The 18,754-nt window shown below is 41.5% G+C and overlaps 1 long non-coding RNA gene and 1 pseudogene across 1 annotated transcript; both read right to left on the bottom strand.

Annotated features, from left to right (window-relative positions):
* Positions 1 to 3,599: 3,599 nt before the first annotated feature.
* LOC123124089 (uncharacterized) lies at positions 3,600 to 3,962 on the bottom strand. The gene is made up of 3 exons (XR_006460958.1): positions 3,874 to 3,962; positions 3,722 to 3,799; positions 3,600 to 3,637 (listed from the first exon to the last, which is right to left on the bottom strand). It is a non-coding gene; the product is annotated as an uncharacterized lncRNA (long non-coding RNA).
* Positions 3,963 to 14,683: 10,721 nt separating this feature from the next.
* Positions 14,684 to 17,840, bottom strand: LOC123125402 (probable periplasmic serine endoprotease DegP-like; annotated as a pseudogene).
* Between the last annotated feature and the right edge of the window lie 914 nt (positions 17,841 to 18,754).

Here is an 18,754-nt window from a genome sequence, read left to right as displayed (position 1 = left end):
GTTGAACTGCAACTGGAATCCTCAGGGGTTCTCTGATATCTTTGCTATCCTACATAGCCTGACGGGCCAGCCACTACGTGTCTTCTGGATCACTTTCGCTGCATTTAGCTGGTGTTTTTGGATGACTAGGAACAAGTTTACTATTGAGCACATTTTTCCTAACAAACCGGCTGGCTGTTTGTTCAAAATTATTGCCTTTCTACAGCTCTGGAGATCACTGTTTAAATCATGCGATGCGGACATGCTCAACTCTCTTTATCTCCAAGATCAGGACGTCCGCCATCAACCTCGGTCATCAAGCTACCCCTTAGTCTCCTCAGTAGTTTCCTCGTTTCGTTTGTTACCGGCCTGCATGCCGTCTGCCTTCGAGGCTGTACCATACTTTTTCTGCCCTATGTTGGACATGCCGCGCTACTGTTTTCTGGTCTTGTTCTGAACATGATACTTGGCTTGTTGGGCTTTATAAAGTTGGGCTACCATCCTTTTCTTCAAAAAGTCACAGGTGGCCAAAACGCTCGCCAATATTTTGGGTTGCCCATGAATTGGCGGGGCTACCCTGGTAGGATCCAAACAACCCCATAAAGCTTAGATGGTGGGGTGATGGGGTAAAGATGAAATATTTTGTAAGAATATAATGCAATTATTATATGTGCTAGCTTGTGATTTGAGCACAATATTCTAAAGAAGTAACAGTATACGTTTTACTTGTGCATTCTTGTTCACTTTTATCCTGGGCAGCAAAAGCTTATGGAATCGTTGGATTTCACCCGCACCAGGCCTTAGAGCATCTCCAGCCGCGCCCCCAACAGGCCCCCCAGGCCACTTTTTCGGCGCCGGCGCCAAAAAAACGCCCCAGTCTCGCCCCCAGGACGCCGAAAATCGCCGGTTCGGCCCTTTTTTCCGCCCGGCGGTCACAGGCCGAACCCGGCGCACTGGGGGGCAATTGGGGGCTCCGGCGCAAGGGAAAAGCGCGGCTGGCCCACACCGTCAGGGGAAAAGTCAAGGTTTTCTTCACCGACTCGCCTCCCACCCCCCGCGCCCTCGGCCGCCACTAGCTATATCCCGGCGCCGCCCGCCGCCCTTCACCGCTAGATAGCCATTCCCCGCTGGAAAAATAGCAGAGCTTCGCCGCGGCAGCCCCTCCAACAGCAGCTGGGCGTTTCTGGCCGCCGTTTCCGGCCGCGGAGGGGCAATTTAGCGGCGGGTACACGCCCACCGGGCGCAAGGTGTTCGGCGATTTGCCTGCCTCGGCGATGGACTCGGATGACGAGGAAGCGCTCGCCGCGCTGCTGGAGGAGGAAGCCGAGGCCGACGTCCAGGAAGAAGAGCATCTCATGGTGCTCGCCGCCCTCGCCATCTGCTGGCGAGCAATGAAAAGCCGCGGCGAGGTGGCTCGGCGCCGGGGCGGGTGAAAGCAAAGAACCGGCATCGTCTCGAAGGCTACTGCATGCTCTACTCCGACTACTTCGCCGATGCTCCACTTCACGGCGAGAAAACATTTCGGCGTCGTTATCGGATGAGCCGAAAGCTCTTCCTCAGGATTGTGAATTCCATCCAGGAGTTCGACAACTACTTCAAGTGCAAGATGGATTGCACCGGCGCCCTTGGATTCACCTCCATCCAGAAGTGCACGACAGCGATGAGGATGCTTGCATACGGAGCTCCCGGTGATTCACTCGATGACTATGGGCGCATGGCCGAGTCCACCAGCATAGAGTGTTTCTACAAGTTCTGTCGGGCAGTGGTGGCAGTGTTTGGACCGCAATACTTGAGAACACCCAATGCGGAAGACACTGCTCGGATCCTAGCACAGAATGCAGCAAGAGGATTTCCTAGGATGCTTGGAAGCATCGACTGCATGCATTGGAAATGGAAGAATTGCCCATTTGCTTGGCAGGGGATGTACAAAGGCGCCAAAGGCGGTTGCAGTGTGGTACTTGAGGCGGTGGCCACACAGGACCTCTGGATTTGGCACTCCTTCTTTGGTATGCCAGGAACTCACAATGACATCAACGTGCTGCAGTGCTCTCCTGTCTTTGCCAAGCTTGTTGAAGGTCATTCTCCTCCGGTGAACTTCGAGATCAATGGGCGGCACTACAACAAGGGGTACTATCAAGCTGATGGCATCTATCCGAGATGGTCGACATTTGTGAAGACGATCTCAAACCCTGTGCCAGGAGGCAAGAACGCCTGGTTTGCGAAGATTCAGGAGGCTTGCAGGAAGGATGTCGAGCGGGCATTTGGTGTGCTCCAATCTCGATTTGCTGTTGTCCGGTACCCCGCTCAGACCTGGTCCAAAGATCAAATGTGGGAGATTATGACTTGCTGTGTCATCTTGCACAACATGATCATCGAGAGCGAGCAAGAAGACCCAGTGTTTGACACTGAACCATACTACAGGCAGGGTCCTCTAGCCGAAGTTGATCACTAGCTACCGGCGACCTGGACTGCCTATCTCAGTATGCGTCAGTAGATCCGAAATCCACAGGTGCATCATCAACTGCAGAAAGATCTGATTGAGCACCTATGGAGGCTCAAGGGGGACGCCGTGTGATGAAATATGAGTTTTTATTTGTTGAACTATATAATTTGTATTGAACTATTTGTTGTTGTACTATTTTGTTGAAGTATTTGATTTTTCGGTGATGAAATATGTGATAAGAAAAAATTGTGTTGATAATTGAACGCCGAGACACGGCGAACCACGCCGAATATGGGCCTATTCTCGCCCATATGGGCCCTTTATTCGCCGAAATGGGGCTGAAAAGTGGGCCAATTTCGGCGCCTGGGGGCGAGCTGGGGGCGACGACTGGGTGCAAAACCGCCCCCAGCGCCGATTGTATCGCCGGCTCGCCCCCAGGGGGCGATTTTTATGCGTCCTGGGGGGCCAACGGCTGGAGATGCTCTTACAAAACATGGGTGCGCCAAATTATTGGCAAGCGAATTTACCACCATGAATCGGCCCAGCTGTGGGCACAAATTAGGAGTGGCAACCAAAATATTGGCTGAGATCAGTCAATGCTCATAATGTTTGTTCGCATACATATAAATTTTTATATAAATATACTAGTCTTGTGCCAAACATTTAATTCTAGCATAATTACCAAGTTCAGTTCATCATCCACGTCGTACAAGATGTGAGTCTCACAAAACTCAAAAGAACTGGCTAGATTCTACTGCAGCCATGTTGCTTCCACGTTCCATGCATTACACTAAAAAAGGAAGCATAATTCTAAGTTTTTGACTGGTGATACACAAAAATAATCTGAAACTTATGTCTATAACTGGCATCGGGTTAATTCCATTTGCTCCATGAAAGAATCAGTTGATCGAAATGTATGTGTTGATTCACTCATCTCCAAGGGCCATCAGTAATAGGGTAAGTGCCTACACAAATAAAAGCATCAAGGTTCAATTAAATACACCAGGAATATTGGTGATTATCACATTAAATTTACATTCCATGAAGCAAGGGGCAGGAAGAATTCAAGAAATTCTAAAAAGTCATCATAAAAAAAAAATCAACTACCACGTTAAGAAGATGGTTACCTTCTATGATGTCTTCTCCACAGTCCGATACAGTTACGGTCAAATTTCTAACTCTTCGGCAACGTTTTGTGGCACGAAATATTTGAATCTGTAAATTAAACAATATTATTTCAAATTGCTATAGTCAACATAAATTTAAGCATTCCATAGTTAAAACATAATAGTAACTTACTCGAACATCTGTTTCGGCCTTTAAGACTTTTGCTTGATCAAAATGGTCTCCGCCTATATCCAGCAACATCTTTTCCAACTAAAAAGTTACAAAAGTCAATATCACAAAGTGTCACATAAAACAACTTTTCTATTTTACTTAAAACATATTACCTCAGTTGTATTAGAAATACACTCTCCATTGAAGCGTTCAATAACATCACCCATGCGGATTCCAAGTTTCTCAGCATTCAATTCTTTTGACACCTAGAATTTAATCGATCGTCATTAAACGATAATATGCATATGAGCAACATTTTTTAGGAAAAACTAATAGCAAGTGTGAAAATAAACAATGTTAAACATCACCAAATATACCTGTTCAACAAGAAGACCAGATGCAATGTTATGCTTACGCCTCATCCTCTCAATACAAATAGGATCTAGAAGCTTGATGGGAGTAAAGGTCATTCCAAGGTGGCACGAGGGATGCACCTATACCAAATATAATCATTAAGATTGTCGCTTTATAGACTCATGTTAAAATAAAACAACATATTTCAGTAGAATCGATACCAAATGAGTATCACATCACACAAAACTTAGACAAGAACATTATGCAACTAATACCGTAACAAGACATTAGTTTATGTCGTGCTCAAAAGAGGATTAAGCCAGAAAAATGGGCCACCAAGTTAAATAGAAAAACTGAACCTTCACACCAAATTTAGTTCCTATACCCTGGATAGGAATAGTTTGTAAGACACACAAAATTTGGTAAGGTGACCAACACACATTTTCTCTCTAGTGTTAGACACATTTTGTAGCACATAGGCCTCACGTAATGATTTTTCTAAATCACATTTTAGCAATTCATCCAAATGTAATAATTGTTAAGCAATCACAATCCAAACATAATTTTGTAGTTGTTCAATTGTATGGCATGAGTTAAAAATATATAAGGGAGTGCATTAGCTAAATTAATAGTACTAAAGAGAAATTGAGAATTAAGGGTCGTACTTCAACTTTCTCCACGAATCCAAGCACTTGTGCAATATAGAAGAAGGTAAAAAGGTCTCTTTGAATTGATTGTGAACCATTCCCACAACCTTGCCTTCTAAGTCAATGATAGGGCCTCCATCGTCATGCAACTACAACACAGTGACGATAACAAACATTATAATCTGTACTAACAAAATAGCAGCATAAAGAATATACAACAAAAAGTTAGAATTAAATAATAGCACGTACACTTCTATGTTCATCGTGGGAAAAATACATGTAGTGACATCTCTCGTGACGGGTTGGAATTTTATATTCCACCCTACCATGTGTTATCCTTAGATCAAGACTTTCATCTCTTCCAAGTCGGAAAACGTCTTGACCAGAATGCACGTTGTCGTTAAAAGTGGACAACTGAACCGGTTTGTCCACTACAACCTCATAAAGAGCAAATTCATAGTGCTCCTGGAGGTAGAGGAGACTGGCTACTGCAGTTTCGCCGTCCAACAAGTGAACAATGACCTGGAAAGACAAGCACAAAAATTACGACACTATAGTTGGTGTCAGTCTTGTTAACGACGACGATGATGACACGAAAAATGAATCAAGCTTTACCTCTATCTGCATGTATTGGCGATCTTGAGGGCGGCACGTAGGTCCGGGTCATCAGCTAGCTCCTCGGGTATGTAGGGTCTGTACATCAGAGGGCTGGGTGGACATGAGGATTCCTCCGACGAGGACTCGACCGCATCGTCGTCGTCGTACACAGGATCTACATACATACAGAGAAAATAAACACCAACCAATACTACTACTACTCAATCTGTCATGATTAGGAGGGGAATCGAGCGGAGGGGAGGTTGGCTACCAAATTTTGGTCGGGGTTGGGCTTTCTCACTCTCGAATGCCACAACGACCGCAATGGGTCGGCCCAGCTAGAGTGTTCCAAACCCCTGGTCAGGGTAGTTCGAAATATACATGTTACAAAAAACACATCACATAAGTTTTAGAAAAAATGTTAAAGTGCATCTGAAAAGTGTTTAATGTGTGTAAAAAAAAACGTTTTCCTGTATACAAACACTTCATTTTTTAAAACCTTTACAGAAAATGTTTCACATGTATAACAAAAATGTATGATGTGTACAACAAAAGTTAGACATCAAAACAACTATTTGAAAAAAATGTTAATCATGTATATGAATTTTTTTTAACCTGTATAATTTTTTTAGATGTATACCAAAAATATACAATGTGTATCAAGACAAGATATTAAAACATTAAACATGTGTAGAGAATGTTATCATGTAGTTAGAAAATTTAAACATGTACAAAAAAAATTAAACTTGTGTAGAACAATGTTTTAAATGTGTAAGAAAAATGAATGATGTGTATTATAAAAAGTAGAAGTCAAAACCCAAAACAGAATATATAAAAAACATATATTTGAAAAAAAACATTTAATTGTGTATTAAAATTTTGTTCTTGACGTATACGAAAAATGTACAATTTGTGAATGTGCTAAAGAAAAATAAAATAAAAAGATAAAAATGTAAAACCAATGAGAAAAAGAAAAAGAAAAAGAAAACAAGAAAACCAGAGAACAACCAATACAAAAAATGAAAAAGAAACAAAAGAAAAGTAAACAAGAAAACCAAGAAAGAAAAAAAAACGAAGGAAAAGGGGAAGAAAGAAAAAATCAGTAAAAACCTGGAAAGAACCAAAGAAAACCAATGAAAAAAGAAAACAAACAAAGAAAACCAAAGCAAATTGAACTACAGCAACAGGGGGAGTATAGCTAACGCGACGACCCATGTGCGAGCCTTTCGAGCGAGCTAGATGGATATCTCGCTGTAACCGAGACATAGCATTCGCGGTCCTGTACGGCGGCGTGATGGATATCTCGCTATAAGCAAAATATAGCATTCGTGGTCTTGTAGGGCGACCCCCTTGTACTCTTGTAGGGCGACCTGGTTGGCTGCTCGGTCTTTTTTTTTTAGAAACAAAATGCATTGATTAGGGATTTCTTCTAGACAGTCTTGTGAAGCTTTTATTAAGTCGTCATAATGTTTGCATGGATGAAATTAAGGGATCCAAGCTGACCTAATCAAACATGACAAACATCCCTTAAGATAACGGTAATGTAAAAAATCTGATGTCAGACTTTTAACTTTTCAGCATGGCAAATCTAATGCTTCTGATGGCAAGTTTAGTTGGCACGAGGGTGGCAAACTTAGTTTACAAGAACGATAATTTCCTAACAAAAACAATATGAACTAATAAGACGAATTTGCCATGCATATCAACTAAACTTGTCATCCTCGATAAACATAAATCGTCATAAAAATGTTTGATTTTCCATAGTTAAAAAATCTCACGTCAGGTATGTTGTGGAGTCCAAAGATAAAGCATGCTTCGCTAAATTTTGAGTCTCGACATTCAAGACCCCCAACTCAAAATTGCACGTTGTAAAATTCTAGATCAACCGCTAAATTTCACAGAATAATTGCGTCATAATTCGCCACACTTCCTTGCTTGATGTTGTCAATGACCACCTTGCAATCTAATGCAACATGGATCTGATGAACGTATAGATCGTTAGCCAGCGCCAAAGCTTCCCTCACAACTCAAAGTTGTTGGGTCAGAAATCCCCAAGAAGACTACCGGAGATGCACCCATATAAGCTCCATGGTGATCTCTGCATACCTCTCCAACTGCACCAATATATCCATTCCTCGCCAGCGTTGCATCAACGTTTATTTTGGATAAACTATCAGGTGGAGCCAACCAATGATTTGGGCTAGACGGAGCTACTCTAGTGACCGTTGTGACATGCTTCTCCAACATTTGTAGCTTAGACAGAAATGGGGTTATAAAAGGTGAGCCGAGAGTGGGCTTTGAAAGATTTCCTCGTGAATTGTCTTTCTCCTAGCATGCCAAACATCTCAAAGTGTAACCATCATCTTGATGAACTCATCATGCGGCACAGCATCGTGCATCAAGAAAAATCCAATTCTTTGCATTTGGGTCCTAATTAGGGCACATGTTTTCAACCAAACCCTCGGAAAAGAGAGCCCACACACTTCTGGCCTTGGAACAGTCGAGCAGTGCATATCTCCAAGTATTCTCCGCTCCATAAAAAGGACATACCGGCGTCAGGGACATGTTTTGATGGTGAATAAGCTCGCCCGTCGGTATGGAGTGTTGCGCCAATCGCTACAAGAAGATCCTGAATTTTCTTTGCACTTGAATTTTCCACAGGGAAGTCGAGCTGTTGCTTTCTAAGTCCTGGTTTGATGGCCCTTCCCGTTGCTCCAGCAAGTTCTCCGTGTTCAACTCAGTTCTTTTTAGGAACATCCTTGTTCAACTTATTATGCACTACCATTCTGTAGGTAGGCCATACCGTAAAAACGGCACGGTTGTCCTTGCTACATGCCCAAAAATCGTCCACCCTTCTCATGCATAGCGGTATCTGAAGGAAATATGCCCTAGAGGCAATAATAAAGTTGTTATTTATATTTCCTTATATCATGATAAATGTTTATTATTCATGCTAGAATTGTATTAAATTGGAAACTTAGTACATGTGTGAATACATAGACAAAACAAAGTGTCCCTAGTATGCCTCTACTTGACTAGCTCGTTAATCAAAGATGTTTATGTTTACTGACCATAGACATGTGTTGTCATTTGATGAATGGGATCACATCATTAGAGAATGATGTGATGGACAAGACCCATCCGTTAGCTTAGCATAATGATCATTTAGTTTTATTGCTATTGCTTTCATCGTGACTTATACATGTTCCTCTCACTATGAGATTATGCAACTCCCAAATACCGGAGGAACAACTTGTGTGCTATCAAACGTCACAACGTAATTGAGTGATTATAAAGATGCTCTACAGATGTCTCCGAAGGTGTTTGTTGGGTTGGCATAGATCGAGATTAGGATTTGTCACTCCGTGTATCGGAGAGGTATCTCTGGGCCCTCTCGGTAATGCACATCACTATAAGCCTTGCAAGCAATGTGACTAATGAGTTAGTCACGGGATGATGCATTACGGAACGAGTAAAGAGACTTGCCGGTAACGAGATTGAACTATAGGTATGATGATACCGACGATAGAATCTCGGGCAAGTAACATACCGATGACAAAGGGAACAACGTATGCTGTTATGCGGTTTGACCGATAAAGATCTTCGTAGAATATGTAGGAACCAATATGAGCATCCAGGTTTTGCTATTGGTTATTGACCGGAGAGGTGTCTCGGTCATGTCTACATAGTTCTCGAACCCGTAGGGTCCGCACGCTTAACGTTCAATGACGATTTGTATTATGAGTTATGTGATTTGATGACCAAAGTTTGTTCGGAGTCCCGGATGAGATCACGGACATGACGAGGAGTCTCGAAATGCTCGAGAGGTAAAGATTGATATATTGGAAGGTAGTATTCGGACACCGGAAGGGTTTCAGAGTGCATGGGGTACATACCGGAGTACCGGAGGGGTTACCGGAACCCCCCGGGGAAAGATATGGTCCTTATGGGCCATAAGAGGGAGGCTAACCAGCCCACAAGGGGCTGGTGTGCCCCCCCACAAGGGAGGAGGCCGAATTGGACTTGGGAAGGGGGTGCCACCTGATACGTCTCCGTCGTATCTACTTTTCCAAACACTTTTGCCCTTATTTTGGACTCTAACTTGCATGATTTGAATGGAACTAACCCGGACTGCTGTTTTCAGCAGACTTTCCATGGTGTTATCTATGTGCAGAAACAAAAGTTCTCGGAATGACCTGAAACTCCACGGAACGTCTATTTGGAAATAATAAAAAATCCTTGCAAAAGATGAAGACCAGGGGGCCCACACCCTGTCCACGAGGGTGGAGGGCGCGCCCCCTACCTCGTGGGCCCCCTGGAGCTCCTCCGACCTCAACTCCAACTCTATATATTTGTTTTATGGGAGAAAAAAATCAGAGAGAAGAATTCATCGCGTTTTACGATACGGAGCCGCCGCCAAGCCCTAAAACCTCTCGGGAGGGCTGATCTGGAGTCCGTTCGGGGCTCCGGAGGGGGATTCCTCGCCATCGTCATCATCAACCATCCTCCATCACCAATTTCATGATGCTCACCGTCGTGCGTGAGTAATTCCATCGTAGGCTTGCTGGACGGTGATGGGTTGGATGAGATCTATCATGTAATCGAGTTAGTTTTGTTAGGGTTTGATCCCTAGTATCTACTATGTTCTGAGATTGATGTTGCTATGACTTTGCTATGCTTAATGCTTGTCACTAGGGCCCGAGTGCCATGATTTCAGATCTGAACCTATTATGTTTTCATGAATATATGTGAGTTCTTGATCCTATCTTGCAAGTCTATAGTCACCTACTATGTGTTATGATCCGGCAACCCCGAAGTGACAATAATCGGGACCACTCCCGGTGATGACCATAGTTTGAGGAGTTCATGTATTCACTATGTGTTAATGCTTTGGTCCGGTACTCTATTAAAAGGAGGCCTTAATATCCCTTAGTTTCCATTAGGACCCCGCTGCTACCGGAGGGTAGGACAAAAGATGTCATGCAAGTTCTTTTCCATAAGCACGTATGACTATATTCGGAATACATGCCTACAATACATTGATGAATTGGAGCTAGTTCTGTGTCACCCTATGTTATGATTGTTACATGATGAACCGCATCCGGCATAATTCTCCATCACCGATCCAATGCCTACGAGCTTTTCACATATTGTTCTTCGCTTATTTACTTTCCGTTGCTACTGTTACAATCACTACAAAACAACAAAAATATTACTTTTGCTACTGTTACTTTTGTTACCGTTACCACTACTATCATACTACTTTGCTACTAAATACTCTGCTGCAGATACTAAGTTATCCAGGTGTGGTTGAATTGACAACTCAACTGCTAATACTTGAGAATATTCTTTGGCTCCCCTTGTGTCGAATCAATAAATTTGGGTTGAATACTCTACCCTCGAAAACTGTTGCGATCCCCTATACTTGTGGGTTATCAAGACTATTTTCTGGCGCCGTTGCCGGGGAGCATAGCTCTATTCTTTGAGTCACTTGGGATTTATATCTGCTGGTCACTATGAAGAACCTGAAAGACGCTAAGACAACAATTTATCCCTCAACTACGAGGGGAGGTAAGGAACTGCCATCTAGCTCTGCACTTGATTCACCTTCTGTTTTGAGTAAGCTTGCGACACCTAAACCTGCTTCTGCTATTCGTTCTGATATGTCGCATGTTATTGATGATGCCACTTTTGCTATGCATAATACTTATGATGAAACTACTTCTATGCTTGATACTATTGTGCCACTTAGTGAATTTCTTGATGAACAAATTGCTAGGGCTAGAGAGAAAGAAATTATTGAAACTGATTATATTGATGAAAGTGATGATGAAGACTTGCCTGTTATTCCTGAGGGTTATGTTTTTGATAAAGAAGCTTCTTTAGCTATTTTAGCTTGCAAAGATAGATATGAGCTCAAGAGGTTATTAGCTAAATGGAATCAGCAATCTCTTAATGCTAGAATGAAACCTGACCCTGCTTTTGCTACTTCACCTATCTGTGTTACCGATAAGGATTATGGATTCTCTGTTGATCCTATATAATTACTTTGGTTGAATCTGATCCTTTCCATGGCTATGAATCTGAAACTGTTGTGGCACATCTTACTAAATTAAATGATATAGCCACCCTGTTCACTAATGATGAGAGATCTCGCTACTTTTATATCCTTAAAATATTTCCGTTCTCATTAAAGGGTGATGCTAAGATATGGTTTAATTCTCTTGATCCTGGTTGTGTGCGTAGTCCCCAGGATATGATTTATTACTTCTCTGCTAAATATTTCCCTGCTCATAAGAAACAAGCTCCTTTGAGGGAAATATAAAACTTTGTGCAAATTGAAGAAGAGAGTCTCCCACAAGCTTGGGGGAGGCTTCTCAAGTTACTTAATGCTTTGCCTGATCATCCTCTTAAGAAAAATGAAATACTTGATATCTTTTATAATGGACTAACCGATGCTTCCAGAGATTACCTGGATAGTTGTGCTGGTTCTGTTTTCAGGGAAAGAACACCGGATGAAGCTGAAATTCTATTGAATAATATGTTGACAAATGAAAATAATTGGACACTTCCGGAGCCAGCTCCTGAGCCAATTCCTGAGCCTATTCCTAAACCAACTCCGAACAAGAGAGGTGTTATATTTCTCAGTCCTGAAGATATGCAAGAGGCAAAGAAATCTATGAAAGAAAAGGGTATTAAAGCTGAAGATGTTAAGAATTTACCTCCTATTGAAGAAATACATGGTCTTAATTTACCGCCTGTTGAAGAAACTTGTGATCTTAATCCTCCACCTATTGAAGAAACTCACGGTCTTGATAACCCGACACAGGTAGTAAAGGTAAATTCTCTCTATAGATTTGATGAAGGTGATATTCCTCACTATAAGTCTGCTAGACAATGCTTAGAGGACTTTGATAATTTTATTGTCAAACAAGAAAACTTCAATGCTTATTTTGGTAGACAATTGAAATACAATTCTGATACGCTTGAACACTTGGGTAATTACATGGCTAATGTTAGAGGTGAACTTAAACTCATTACTAAACATGCTTCTATGGTTACCCCTCCGACAGAGTACCGAAAAAGGCCTCCAGATGTGATTGCGGAAGAACTGAGACTTGCCGTGGCGGAAAAATTGTTTCGGATGGCTCTTTGTTGGCAAAACTTAGTCCGTCAACTCTTCAAACCGGATAAGTTTAGTCCCTCGTCTCAGCCCACAAAGTCCTCACCCTATTCACCTTAACATACATCCAATCCGGGTGAAGGGCCGCATTGCCAACATGAGACCTCCAGATCTAGATGAGGGAGCCGCCACCACTGAAGCCACACAATGCCAGGATCACTCGCCACCCCTCCCCTTGCTACCCCCATAGCCAAGAGATGGCGCCACCGCCACTGACGCATTGCTCGCCGTAGAGCCAGGCGCACAGCCTCACCATCCAGGACCACCGCCCCGGCATCCAACTAAAGGAATATTTAAATAAACTTTTTTTGAGCAACGAATATTTAAACAGATGTGAGTAACTTAAAGAAGGATTGTGTGGGCTCAGTAGAATATTTAAACAGGTGGGCTCATTAAAAAAAGCAAGATTGTGGGCTCTATTATGGTGTGGGGCCTACTAATTAATAGGTTGATTGTCGGCTGAATGTGTAAATGGTTCAGGATTGTGGGCTGTTTGAATCACAGGATCAAATGCCTGAAATGATTATGTGAATATGATGATGACCTTATGGGTGATTTGGAAGGCTAGGAGGGATGTGGTTCATGAAAACATTTCCAGTCACCCTTTGCGACTAGCAGTTTCATCTCAAAGATTTATGGAACTGGAGGCGGACACCATAAGGACTGTGAGTCAACCAATGGTCCAGCCGCCACGACAGCGACTAGGCTGGATTCCTCCTCCTAGGGGCGATGCGAAGGGCAATGTTGACGGGGCCATTTCTGAGATGCACCGGAGGAGTGCTGTTGCAGCAATTTTTCGGTCAGATGATGGTAAGTTCTTAGGGGCTTCGGTGCTGGTCATGGCTAGGATCCTAGACCCTGGAACTGCTAAAGCAATTGCCTGTAGAGAAGCTCTTTGTCTGGCACAAGATGTAGTAGGTCCGAATTCTATGACTATTGCATCCGACTGTGCTGGAGTTGTCCAAAGCATTGAAGAAGGAACACTGAGAATGCTATGATCATAAGGAAGATAATGTAATGGGGATGCCCATAACATTGTTATAAATTTGTTAAATCTAGAGGTTGGACTTCATGTCTAGCTTTTGGAGTCCCCAAATTAAGTTAAACTTTCTGTCATTGATTAATAAATTCCGGTGGTGTTTCGCTAAAAAAAAGGTAATCAAAGGGACGTAGTTTCCGATGGATAAAATATCCACATCCTATTTATTTTTAATGCATGCATTTTTTAAGAGCATTGATTTATGATTATGCTGGCCCATTTGAAATGTCAATTAATACTAGGATCATTACAAGTCTGCAAAATTATGACTAGGTGGGGGAAGGGAGACTCGTGAAGCGGTGTGAGTATGATGATAAAATTTGTCGCTGTGATTTAATCATGTTTGTCATGAATAGGTGGACAGAGTGACCACCATTGATGATTGTGACAAAAAGGAGAATTAGCAACAACAATGGGTATCTAGGAATGTACAAGAATTTGTTTCTCCGGGTTTCAATGCACGGCCACATGTTGTATGGGCGCTAACAACAAAATTCTTTGAAAATATAGGACCTCTAGAGCTTGCTACTGGCCTTTTTGTTTTCTAGAATTATTTGTCTAAATGCCAAGATTTCCATATTATTGTTTTCTATTTTGTTAATATTGTGTGACGACGGCACGGATTGATGACAACTAGCGCTCGCCCGACCAACTAACACATGCCAGCACCAGCTCTGCTACCATCATGAAATATATTTCAAGCTGGGATAAAAAATAACCATTTCTGTTTTTACTTAAATATAATGATGAATTATAGATGTATTTAAACACATTTGAAGTCCATCTGTAATCAGTATATAACTTGCTTTTCTGTGGGTCCACGGATCTTGGTAAGCAGTACTTCGCATGAACCATCATTGTGTTTTGCCCATATAATTCTGACTAAATTTAAATACACATCAATGTTGTGTCTCCTGTTGCAACGCACGGGCATTTGTGCTAGTATAACGCAATGGAAAGTAATTTTTAGGGTGATAGTATACATTGCAACATGCTATTCTTGTTCTCTTTTACCCTTCATAGAGATTCTTTTTTGCAAATACATATACAAGGCAAATTTACAATGTAAATATATCAATCTAGTTTCAAGCATTTCACTCTAGCATAATTAACCAGTTGAATTGATCATCCACAGTACATGCATGATATAAGTCCCACAAAAATTCAAAATAAATAGCCAATAGCAGGTTCTGCTCTATGGTCCATGAACTACATTTAAAGAGGCACGGTAATTTGAAGTTCTTGTCTGAGGACACACACACACACACACAAATCTATAGAACATCGGTTAATTCTGTTGGTTCCATGCATTAATCAGTTGTTAGAATGAATTTGTCAGTAGACTCATCTTCGAAGGCTAGTAGTGATTGGGTAAGTGCCTACAAGAATAAAAACATCAAGCTTCAGTTAGATACATTTTTGCTCCTGTAGAAATATGGCAACATAAACAAAAACAAGAATGACTATTTGTGTGCAGAAAATGCGTTAGAGGGAATGGGGGAAAAGTACAACCTAAAATGGTAGTCAGAGGTATGAGTTTTACATATCTTCAATTATTTAGTATTCCTATATGCTCGGAAAACACGTATGGAGATTGATGACAAACCAAAATGTTTGTGTGATACAAATTTAATGAGTGCTAAAAAGAAAGGAGCAGTTCGCATGTTTGGCAATCAATCTTGAAGGGCGCTACAACGATGAAATTGGATTAACTAAACGTATAGGTGAGACGCCAGCCCTAAAAATTATATCTAACAAATAAAGTACGGGACAAGTAAAAAAAACTACAAGTAGTAGGCGTGGCTGCCGGCCGAGCACGGAATTGGAGGCTTAACACCACGCCAGCAGAATTTAGATGAGCAAGCCGACCTAGCAATGGCTTACATGGTGTTGCATAGTACGATAGCAAGGCATGGTATTTTGCTCTTTTTTTTTTGAGAAAAATGTATTTAGCTAGTACTATATTATGATATGTTTTCTATAATTACATTTTCCTCTATATAGGCGTAATTTAAGATTCCACATCGGGCCCAAAATTTCCTCTACAACCTTCGAATTTGAGTTAAAGCATATTGGATTTTACACAAGAGAGAAATGTGATAACTTAGGATTTACAGCAAAAATCAACCACTATGTTAAAAGAAGAGATGTTTACCTTCTATGATGTCCTCTCCACAATCCGATATAATTACAATCAAGTTTCTAGATCTTCGGCAAAGTTTCGTGGCACGAAATATTTGAATCTGTAAAGTCAACAATATAATTTCAAAGTGACATTGTTGGCATAAATTATACAATCAATAGTAAAAACATAATAACAACTTACTTGAACATCTATTTCGGCATAAGCGTTTTGCTTGTTCAAAATGGTCGTTGCCTATGTCCAACAACATCTTCTCTAGCTGACAAGTTAGAACATTCAATAGCATAAAAAATTACATCAATAAGTTAGACATACGCAGGCACGACACATACACAACCTCTTTTAATTTTAAAGCACCTACCTCAATTGTACTAGAAATATATTCTCTATTGAAGCGTTCAATAATATCACCCTTCCTGATTCCAAGTTTCTCAGCATTCGATTCTTTTGACACCTAATGTTTAATTGAACATGATTACTCCATAATATGCATGTGAGTAACAGTTTAGAGACAACTAACAATAAATGTTAAAATAAAAATGGTTAAGCACCACCATATACCTCTTCAACAATAAGACCAGACTCAATGTTATGCTTACGCCTCATCCTCTCAATACCAATTGGATCTAGAAGCTTGATGGAAGTAAAGGTCATTCCAAGGTGGGGTCGAGGGATGCACCTATACCAAATATAATCATTAAGATTGTAACCGTTTTACAGACTTGTTTTAAAATAAAACAACATATTTCATTAGAATCAATACCAAATGAGTAATACACAAACTTAATCAATAACATTATAGAATTAATACCATAACAAGACATTAGTTCACGCCCTTCTCAAAGGAGGATTAAACTAGAAAAATAACTCACCAAGTTAAAAAGAAAATAAAAATGTTTACACCAAATTAAGTTCCTATACCCTGCGTAGGAATAGTTTGGAAAACACGCGGAATTCGATAAGGTGACCAACACACATTTTCTCTATAATGTTAGACACATTTTGTAGCACCTAGGCCTCCCGTAATGATTTTTCTGAATCATACTTTAGCAATTCATTTAAACATAGAGTAGTAATTATTAAGCAACCACAATCCGAACATAATTTTGTAGTTATTCAATTGTATTGCATGAGTTACATTATATAACATAATGCATTAGCTTAATTAACAACACTAAAAACGAATTGGGAGGGTCGTACTTTAACTTTCTCCATGAATCAAAGCACTTGTGCAATATAGAAGAAGGTAAAAAGGTCTCATTGATTTGATTGTTAACCATTCCCACAACCTTCCCTTCCAAGTCAATGATAGGGCCTCCATCGTCACGCAACTACAACATAGCGATGATAATAATATTATAATCTACCATTTGTACTAATAAAATAGCAACATTAATTAAAATAGAAAACATAAAGTTAGGATTTGATCATAGTACGTACGATATGTTCATTGTTGGAAAAATACATGTAGTGACATCTCTCGTAAGGGACAGGAATCATGTATTCCACCCTACCATGGGTTATCCTTAGATCAAGACTTTCATCCCTTCCAAGTCGGAACACATCTTGACCAGAGTGCACATTGTCATTAAAAGTGGACAGTTGAACCGGTTTGTTCACTACAACCTCGTAAAAAGCAAATTCATAGTGCTCCTGGAGGTAGAGGAGACTGGCTACTGCAGTTGTGTCGTCAAGCAAGTGAACAATGACCTGGAAAAGACAACCACAAAGATTATGACACTGCAATAGAATTTTCGTAGTATTTGAGGAAACCATTTTCGAGAGATTGACTATCAGAAAAACCGAACGCCACACCGAATCAAGTATATTATTTCAAGGACACAGTGTACATACATAGTAAATTGAAGAGAAGGCACATCTAATTGGTAAACGGGTGTCGATGAGGCACATTGCAAATGATTAAGTTTTGATACGAAAAAAAAGGAAAACAAACAGGCACCAGTGAGTGGAGAAGATAAATAAATAGAATAGTGAATTAATGTTAAGAAGCTCACCTCAGCGTCGCGATGATATTCGCCCGTCCACTCATCCATCCACTGGTCGGGATCCTTTGCGCGAATGAGATGCACGGACGTCAAAACCACGGCGGCATTGTTCTTTTCGTCCTGTTGGATCCACAAACCACAACACCTATTCAGCGGCTCATCATCTTCAATTAAAGCAAACCAAAAGTCACAACACTCGGTCGAGCAAAGTAACTTATATGTTTTAGGTGGGTGATATCCTTGGATGAAGTGTTCAGTCACGTACCAAGATAGGAGGAGAGGGTGATGATAGAGTTGGCGGCAAAAAGCACCGCATCCTTTGCAGGCTCACGGATATGGAGAAGGTGTTGCTCGTGAGACAGGCACGAAAGAGAAGAGGAGCGATCCAATGTGAAGACAAACCGACAAGCTACATACATAAATACATACAGAGGGAGAAAAAAATAGCTAGGTTAGTGTCTTATAACGATCGACGATGATGATGACGAGGAAAAGAGAGATCAAGACCTAAATCTGCTTGGTATTCGGCCTTGGCGTGCTTGAAGGCGGCACGTATGTCCGGCCTATCAGCTAGTTCGTCGGGGATGTAGGGTCTGTGGAGCAGAGGGCTGGGTGGATACGAGGATTCCTCCAACGAGGACTCCGCCACATCGTCGTCATGCACACGATCTACATACATAGAGAAAAAAATGAGCACCTAATTTTGGTCGTGGTTGTGCTCTCAACTCTGCAATACCGGATCAATTAGGCCCAGAATGGTTTTGCTCCAAATCATAGGCGGTTTTGATCTGATCTTCTATCTCCTCACTTGCGACGTCGGATATTTTTTACTTTTCTTTTTGCTCATTGTCTCTCCGGCGACCGGCAGAGGCGTAACGCCTTGTCACCCCCCACTCATCCCATGGAGACACCTGCGCTTGATGGCCCTTTCTTCTAAGCGTGCAAATCCCATGGCCCTTGCATGGTCGATCGCAGACGACGCCATGACAGTGCACCTCCCAGCTCCATTATTTATGTACGGCAGCCGCGCACCACGAGCATGTGCTGGTACTCCAGCACAAGGAGCAGCTGTGCAACAGAGCCTA

The sequence above is a fragment of the Triticum aestivum genome, chromosome 5D, assembly GCF_018294505.1.
Source record: "Triticum aestivum cultivar Chinese Spring chromosome 5D, IWGSC CS RefSeq v2.1, whole genome shotgun sequence".
Taxonomy (NCBI): Eukaryota; Viridiplantae; Streptophyta; class Magnoliopsida; order Poales; family Poaceae; genus Triticum; species Triticum aestivum.
The sequence above is the reverse complement of the archived record's forward strand: the minus strand, read 5'-3'. Positions and strand labels throughout refer to the sequence as shown.